The sequence below is a fragment of the Cotesia glomerata genome, linkage group LG5, assembly GCF_020080835.1.
Source record: "Cotesia glomerata isolate CgM1 linkage group LG5, MPM_Cglom_v2.3, whole genome shotgun sequence".
Taxonomy (NCBI): Eukaryota; Metazoa; Arthropoda; class Insecta; order Hymenoptera; family Braconidae; genus Cotesia; species Cotesia glomerata.
The window spans coordinates 10,906,338-10,915,954 of NC_058162.1; the positions used below are offsets into that span (position 1 = coordinate 10,906,338).

The 9,617-nt window shown below is 29.7% G+C and overlaps 1 long non-coding RNA gene across 2 annotated transcripts; it reads right to left on the bottom strand.

Annotated features, from left to right (window-relative positions):
• Positions 1–580: 580 nt before the first annotated feature.
• On the bottom strand, positions 581–6,175 carry LOC123265568. 2 transcript variants are annotated; one of them, XR_006509601.1, is made up of 2 exons: positions 4,620–6,175; positions 581–1,370 (listed from the first exon to the last, which is right to left on the bottom strand). It is a non-coding gene; the product is annotated as an uncharacterized LOC123265568 (long non-coding RNA). The 2 variants fall into 2 exon arrangements; XR_006509602.1 differs by lacking the exon at positions 4,620–6,175 and adding an exon at positions 3,543–3,789.
• Positions 6,176–9,617: the final 3,442 nt, after the last annotated feature.

A 9,617-nucleotide genomic window follows, 5' to 3' on the forward strand; every position in this document is an offset into this window, starting at 1 on the left:
ATCATAATCCTTTAAGTAACTTATTTTCCAAAACGTTTGCTTAAAAAAGAGATTGCTCGAGTACTCAAGACTAGGTCATAAAAACCAAGCATCCATGCGGGTTGCATATAGTCTGGGAATGTCGAGTCGCCGTGACGTCATCGCAGCATAGTCCCATTTTTGCCAACTCGAGAAGGGATGCTTGCTGAAGACAGGAGTCGCAGAGGCGCACGCAACTACCCTCACTACCCTCTAAGACTCTCCCACTCCAAAGGTACGAACATCTCAACCAGGGGAGTCGAAAACCAAGGAACAAGAAGACACATCAAAAAGCAAGATTGTAGTACACTACGCAAATTTTCCTTTTTCGAAATTATTGTCGGTACTTTTTATTTTGTAACCTATTGAATAATAAATAATAGATTTGCGCGCAAGGCAAATCTAAATTAAACTAAAATAATCTGAGCGTTTTAAATTCATTAAATATTTATATTATTTAATTTAAATTATTCAAATTTAAATCTACTCTCCCGCCTTAATCTATTTACTGCGAGTTGAACGCCTTACAGCGTTCCAACGGGCGAATTAAAAGAACTCAATAAATTTACTATTGGGAAATCTGCCGGGGGCGTGGCTTCTCCTTGCGGCAGAAGCGGTTACTACTCTAAGACGCATTTTTAAATCAGCTGTCTTGTATTGATGTTGAATCGTGTACTTATAAGTCACATTAAAATCGAATTTTGAGTAAAATTTTTATTAATAATGAAAGTTTTAATTGAAGAAATTTGTAAGTTTGCTAATACTCAGCCGAGTCATAAAAATTTTATTGGTGGTGAAAGTATTCTTGATGCGGGACATTTGATTAAATGTGGCATACAACAAACGGATAACAGTTCTGATAGTGTGTATAATATTATTGATGATTAACTTCTCGATTGCCAATAAAATTTGAAAATTAGATAATCCAGTTAATGTACTTAATTGTTTATCAGCTTTTATTTTACTTGATAATTTGGGAGTCAAGTATTCACTCTCAACCTGAATCGCAACATCACAATTTTTAATAAGCAAGTTATTCTTTTGTCTTCTTACATTATCATCAAACACCTTGTCAAGCAGCAAATCCTCTGATGTTACTTCAACAGTTAATTGATCATCATTCCTCAAATTATCGTCTTCTATGTTGTCATCTTGAGTTGATGTAGAAATAGTTTCAGATGCATCAGTGATAACAGATAATTTTTTTTTCAATGATCTTTGACGTTGTCTTTCGTTTCTGCTTTCAACTTGAGTTACATTTGGTTGATTACCGGATGCCAATGATGTTTGAGGAAGGTTGCATGATGGAACACTGATATTTTTTAAATGAGAACGTTGTGGATTTGCACTGGCTGCAATTAAAAATAAAATTTATAATTTATTGTTTTTATATTTTGCTGATAAATATTGCGCTATTACAAAATTTAATTTCATATATTCAGATAAACATATTAATGAAATTGTAAAAGAAGTTCCCGGGAAAAAATGATCAGGACTGATCAGACCTGTTCATATCTGATCAGGCCTGAAATTAGACCTGAGCAGACCTGTTCATATCTGATCAGGCCTGAAATTAGACCTGAGCAGGCCTGTTCATGTATGATCAGGCCTGAAATTATACCTGATCAGACCTGTTCATGCCTGTTCATGTCTGAAGCATTAAATACGCTCAGACCTGATCAGACCTGTTCATGCCTGCTCATGTCTGTTCATGTCTGCCCGGGAAAAAATGATCAGATCTGATCAGACATGAACAGGCATGAGTCTTCAGGTCTGATCAGGTATGAAAAATGACCGGGTCTGATCAGACCTGGCCAGGCATGTTCAGGTCTGATCAGATCTGTTCATGTCTGACTCGATCAGGTCCATAAAAAAAAAAAAAAATCGGTGCCGACGGGGATTCGAACCGTACACCTCGCGCTCTTCAGACTGACACTTTACCTCTTGACCAAATGATTCATCTTAACTTGAGAGTATCTTTCGAGCTACTTCAAGTAATTCAAATTTTATACATGATTTATCCTTATAGTTAACGGAGTTCTATACCTAATTTATTAATTATTGATAATTAATCATATATTACAGTGATTTATTCGGAACGGCTATGTATTTTTTTTCGCTCCATTAACATATGGTTCTACACTGAGAGAGAATTTTATTCAATAGTAATAAAACAGTTTATTTGGACTTGAAAAAAAATTTAGTTAATATTAATAAAATTATATTTCATATAAATAAAATTATATTAGTATTTAATAAAATTTCATAAGTATTTAATAAAATTTTCTTAAATACTAATATGTGTTTATTAAAATAACCACGAACGACGCTTTCGTTTGCTGTCATTAATACGAATATTAAGTCATTAAAAGAAATAATCTCAAAAAAAAAAAAAAATTAATATTCATCAATTAATTATAATATATTCAAATATATTTTCACAGTAAAGTCTTTTAATAAATAGTATTAAGATTTTTTAACAAGACATCCTAACCTAACCTATTTGTTTACTTCATGACGAATCACATGTAGAGATTTTAAATAATAAAAATAAATAAATATTCGATTGAATTTATGAAATCATAGTCTTTATTTTAACAAATGCGTCCCTACATTGTCTGGTTTTCTGCTTCTGTTTTCATTTTATTAAATAATGTCTAACTCTTATCGATTCATTTGTGAAATTTTTAAATTTAAGTGCATAAAAATTAACATCCACTCGGATAACAACAGTTGTAGACTTTGTATTTCAAAATATAGTTCCGACAAAATTCAATTTTACTTAATTATTTATTCAATTAATTACTGATCAATACTTGTTAGTTAGTTGATTAATGAATTTTCTTTATATTACATGTAGATAAATATTCATTACATACTAAGAAACATTTATTAGTATTTAATAAAATTTTTATTAGTATTTAAGGAAATTTAATTAATATTTAATAAATTTTTATTTGGGATTAGCCAAATAAACGTTTTATTAAATAGTAATAAAATTTCATTACTATTAAATAAAATTGTCTCTCAGTGTTGGCTAGATATCAGACATGGACAGGTCTGATCAGGTCTGAGCGTATTTAAGGCTTCAGACATGAACAGACATGAGCAGGCATGAACAGGTCTGATCAGATCTGAACGTATTTAACGCTACAGACATGAACAGACATGAGCAGGCATGAACAGGTCTGATCAGGTCTGAGCGTATTTAATGCTTCAGACATGAACAGGCATGAACAGGTCTGATCAGGTATAATTTCAGGCCTGATCATACATGAACAGGCCTGCTCAGGTCTAATTTCAGGCCTGATCAGATATGAACAGGTCTGCTCAGGTCTAATTTCAGGCCTGATCAGATATGAACAGGTCTGATCAGTCCTGATCATTTTTTCCCGGGTATACAACACTGTACTTGCAACGTCTGATATCAATTTTATAAGAAAAAAAAAAAGAAACTAATTGATTTTTTATGCTTGAAAAAATTAATAAAACTAATCATCAAAACAGATAAGAAAAAGGATTACAAATTAAGTTTATTTTCTTCAACAAAAATAGATTTTTTTTTCAAGTATAAATCCTTTTTATATATTAGCGGCTACTTTGGGCTACTTCAGCGCTTCACTTCAACGATTCGTAAACAACATCTGACAACCAGATGTTTTTAATTTTGGTTGTTTTTGTATTGATATATTGAGTTTGGCTAAAAAATTTTTAACATTTATTGTTTTGGATTTTATTATCCGAACAAAAACAGTTTCACTGTAAAAAAATCACGCCAAGTCCACGTTCATAAGACTATTAAGAAAAAAAAAATTTTATTTCTTTACAAAAAGATATAAAATAAAAAATTAAAAAATCCAAGTAACCGATATGGTTGTATATGATTTTCGGAAATTAAAAAAAATTTTTTTGTAAATTTAAAAATTAAAAGAAACAATTTTGGAACGTATTTAGTGTGCGTGGTTACGAAAAATTTCACTTTTTATGAAATTCCTAAAATCTATCTACTAGGACTTTAAAAAAAAATTGAAGTACACAATGACGCACACCAAGTACGTTCTAAAATTGTTTCTTTTAATTTTTAAATTTACAACAAAATTTTTTTTAATTTCCGAAAATCATATGCAACCATATCGGTTACTTGGATTTTTTAATTTTTTTTTTTTTTTTTTTATTAAGTTTATTTTAAGTCGCTATGACATCTTAGGTCCTCTGCGACTACTTTAACCCTTCGTTGGTCGCGCTTCACTACCCGCCTTCATTGGTCGCGTGGTTAGGGAATCGCCGCAATGTTAATTTTCTTACAGTGTTGCCAAGTATACTTTTAAGTAAGCGCGGTAAAATTTGAGTTGGTATGAAATAAAAATTAATTTGTTCCGAAAAATTATTTTCAAAAAATTGCTTTTTTTATTTATTAAATATTTCTACATGTCAATTTTTTGACTCAATTTATTTATTAAAAGAATTCTTAAAATTATCAAATATCTGCTAAATCAATTTTAATTAAATTATTGAATATTTAATTGTAATGTAGTATCGTGACTTCAATTTTAATCATAAACGTTATATTCAAATATTTTATCAGAGAAAAAAATACGTACCGGTTTAATGCTTTGATGAGTAAAGTATTAAATACTTTTGTAGTCACAGTAGTAATATTATTATTCTTGTGATCCAATCCACGTAATGATATTTATTTATTTATATTTATTTATTTATATTTTTATTTTTATATTAAAATTACTTACAATAACATTGCACAAATAAATTAAATAAATAACTTTATGGGACATGCGCATAACAACTATAACAGCTGATGACGGCCATATTGTTTTTATTTATTCAAGTTTCATATAATTGGCAATGCTGCGAATAAAATTTCATGGTCGGGTTTGGTCGCGCTTACGGGGAATCGCCGCGATTCCATGTTCTTACGACATTTATTATTTAATATCTAATTAATAAAAATACCTACAACTTTAAAAACTGTTTAGGTGCATGCTAAATGAATTGAAGAAGGAATAGCTAAATTTTTTAAGGCTGGAAAAAATTATTTTTTTTTTTATAACGAATTGAAAAAAAAAAGCGGGGAATCGCTCATAGCGCGACCAACGAAGGGTTAAGTACATTATCAGGTTATTAGGTTTAAACAAAAAATGTAATACATAGATAAGGAAAAGAAAAGGGAAAAAAAATTTTTTGTGTAAGCATTAACAACATATTTTTAACATATGGACATAACATAACATAATTTAGTACTGAACATTAACGTAACATAGTTTAAAGGGTTTGAGATAATGTAATATATAGTATTAGAATTAGCATAGTAGTTGTAGTTGTTTTAGAAGATTTATTATTCGTGGGTAGACGTTTTCACTGTTGAGAGCAGTCTGAAGATTGGCTGGAATCTGATGTTGACTTCTTAGAATGTTGAGTTGTGAGCATGTCGTCAGGATGTGGTTTACTGAGGCGGGTTGATTGCAGGCTGGGCATGGTTTGGGATTTGTTTTACTTGGTAGATGACTGTGAGAAAAGACAGTGTGTCCTATTCTCAGTCTGTTCAATTGACATTGGTCTGTTCTTTTTTCCAGTTGAGGTCTTGTTTCCATTGTATTTTCTCGAATAAGATGGAGGTGAGATTGTCCATTGATCCAGAGGTCATTCCATTTGGTCGTGATGTGGTTTTTGACTTTCTTTTTAAAGTCTGTTGCTGTAGTGAGGAGTGTGGAGGTGAGATCAATGCCTGAAACCGTTGCGTTTTTCGCCTCTTTATCCGCGAGTTCGTTTCCTAGGATGCCTTGGTGGGGTCCGGGACATTTTGCAGAACTGGATATGAGATTTCGTATGTTAAGGTTGGCCAAGTGGTTGTACTAAACATTGTCGTGTCGTGCCACCTGGTTGCGACAAGGCTCATCATAGAAATTGTGAATAAAACAGATTTCCTAAATAAATGTAACAAAAATCCAATAGATGGCCGATACATGTGCATTTACAACTTTAACCGGATCCTCGTAGCATTAGAGAGCTCCCTGTGAAAGCATACATTTTTCTCCAGTAAATAATGTGTACTCTATTACACAAGTCATACAAAAATATGACAACAATATTAATTTATTATTTTGTAAATTGTAATAATTATTCCGAGTGGTATAAATTCAAAATATTTGTGCAATTAATATTTTATTATAATTTTTTAAATAAAATTATTTATTATAATAATAATTTTCATTTATTGCTCGTGATATTTTTATTAGGTATTTCATAAATATCAATAACTATAAAATATTAATAAATTTAAGTGTTTATAAATTTTTACAAGCACTACCGGATTAAAATAAAACAATTCAGGATGTTATATTACAGTTACATTTGTGAGTAATAATTATTTAATTTATTTAAAAAAATTTTATATTGTTAATAACATTTTTATTGGTTTTATGATAAATAACATTTATATATTTTTTTTTTTGGTGGGCTCTTATATACATAATTTTTATTTAAAAAAAAATGAAAGTACTCCAAAATTTTTAATCTGTTTAAACACGTGTTTCCTATTCATATCAAACATATTTATTTTGGAGTTGATTTTTTTTTAATATATATAACATTTACAATAATAAATTAATTATTAAAAAATATCATTATTCGATCGGCTATTTAATAAAACTCCGTTCCCCTTAGCACGGAGAAACTAAAATTATTAACACTAAAAAAATTAAATATAATCAGGGCTCGGTCAATTATAATATAAATATTAAAGATCTGTAAATAATAGTCTAGGCTCATCGTAACTACAATGGCCCGATATTGTTTGCAAATAATTATTTTTATCTGTGCTCTGCTAGATATAATGTAGAAATAAGGGCTTATATTTTACGAACAACACCTTGGCACGGATGACACGGTATTAATGATAAAAACCATTTAATTAGCCTTAAGTTAATTATATTACAAAGTTAGAAGGTTCTAAAATTTTTAACTATACCCTTCTTAACGCGAATGACCCCATCTTCTTGTTTAAATAAATTTCTTGCATACCCAGACAAGTATTATTCATTTTATAATATGGAGTATCGAGAAATATGAACAAAGTGTAGATAGCATCAATCCCGGTCTTTTATATACAGTTCTCAAACCACCAGTATAGTCAGAGATGCATGCATGCTCCTCTTCTTCTGTCACTTTTACTGCTTCTTTTATACAAATAAGAACTATTGTTTTATCGTTTTATCAAGACAAAACCATTACTTATGAATTTTAATTATTCGTAATTATTGAAAAAAAAATATGTTATACAATCAGTACCAGACCAGTTATCCCATTGAAATTGATAATTATTAAAAATTTTTAGAAAATGTCTCGGCCCGGATGGCCCGGAATTTTCTATCAAATACCGTATTATTATAGATATAAGGCCAAATAATGGATAAAAATTTTTTTTTTATAAATTTAACATCGCTTACCGTATACCTCGACTAAGGGAGAATTATTTGTGGGAATAAAAACTAATTTGTATCAGACCAACCGTGAAAGAAAAATTAGAGTTGGTATTATTAACGATGGAAAACTGATGAAAATCGGAAATTAAAAATAGGCTCACATTATTTTAATAAATCTCAAGTGTATAAGTGTATTATGATTTTCAAAATAATTGAAAACCATAGAAAACCATAGAAAACCCTTTTGCAAATTTTAGATTTTTCTATTTATTTAATTATAATTATAAGCAGGAAGTACTAAAATTCAAATTTGTAATTTATTTCTATTCCAAAAAGTGTTAAAGTTTTTCTTTTATTTCGACAAAATAATTATATCGCATAAAATATGTAATGTTGTTTTAATAAATACCAAAGAGTATACTCTTATATGCTTGAAGAACTTACAATGATTTTCATTGTCACTACTGGATGCTAAGAGAATAACGCTACACTTAATTTTATTAGCAATTAATTTTTGATTTTATAATTTATAATTTTTTCAATAAGTAACCTGCCAGAAGCGGAAAGCCCTTTTGTAATCCAGATCTTTGCTTACCTGCAATAATTTTTGTATTTTTTAGTTATAATTTTTTGGCGGGAAGGTCTAAAATTCAAATTTTTATTTTAGCTGCATCTTTTAAAATTAGTGTTATTATTTTTGTTATTTTGACGAAATAACATTTTCTTATAAGGAAATATGTAATGTTTTGATAAATAATGTTAAAAGAAGTATACCTGCCAAGAATCAGAATGACTTTCATTGTCACTCCTGGTTGCTGGCAGAATAACTCGGCATTTACTATCTTAACAATAATTTTTATAAATTCAATTGATAGAAGCTAACCTACAAGTAAACAAACTTTTCATAATGTAGAGCATTGCCTTCAATAATTTTAATGTATTTTTTTAGTTATAATTTTTTGGCGGGAAGGTCTAAAATTCCAAATTTTTATTTTATCTTTTTTAAATTGTTATATTTTTTTTTTTGTTATTTTAGAAAAGGAAATAACATTTTCTTATGAAATATGCAATGTATTGATAAATATTAGAAGAGCCAATACCTGGGCAGAGTCAGAGAATGACTTTCATTGTATGCAATCCTGGTTTGCTGGCAGGGGCAATAACTCGGCATTTACTTTCTTAACAATAATTCTTTTGATAAGTTCAATTGATAGTAACCTACAAACAACTTTTGTAAGAATTTCAGAGCTTTGCCTGCAAGAATTTACTAGTTTTTAATTTACTTTTTGGCAGGGAGAATCTGAAATTCGAATTCTTAGCCGAATTTTTTAGCTTTTAAAAATTTTGATATTTTTTTGTTTTATTTCAACATAAATTACAACATCATTTTCATAAGATATTTATTGTATTGATTGTTGTTCGAGGGAATACTTGGACAAGTCAGAATGACTTTTCATTGGTACTACTGGATGCTGAAAGAATTACTCTACATTTACTTTTTTAACAATAATTTTTGCTTAATTTCAATTGAAAAGTAACCTAAAAACGACCCGTTCATAACACACACACACACACACACACACACACACACACACACACACACACACACACACACACACACACACACACACACACACACACACACACACACATACATACATACATACATACATACATACAGCGACACGGACACCATCGCGGGAATAGTCAGGGAAGCTTCCTAGGATCTCAAAACGACGAGGCTGATGAAAACTCGATTTTTCGAAACACGGGGTAAAAACAATAACTTCCCGATTTTTGAAAATTTTTAATTTCCTTAGCGGAAAGTTAAAATGAAGGGTCTGAGATGACTTACTCAAAACCAAGCTTTATCACAAATAACCTCTGGTAGTAATATGAAAGGGTAGAAATAAAAAATACCATATATGTTCTGATAGTCATAAGAAATCACGATAAAAATTGACTCTCCTCCCTGATTAAAAAAAAGTATTGAACCTATGCAACTGTATATCTATATTGTATGTATATATAGATATACAATTAGACGTGAAATATTGAAAAAGTATTGAATACATACTTTTCAATGCGCCTCACTTTTTTAATCAAGGCTTTAATCCACCTTGCCGTTTATTGAAATGGTTTCATTTATTTTTAATAATA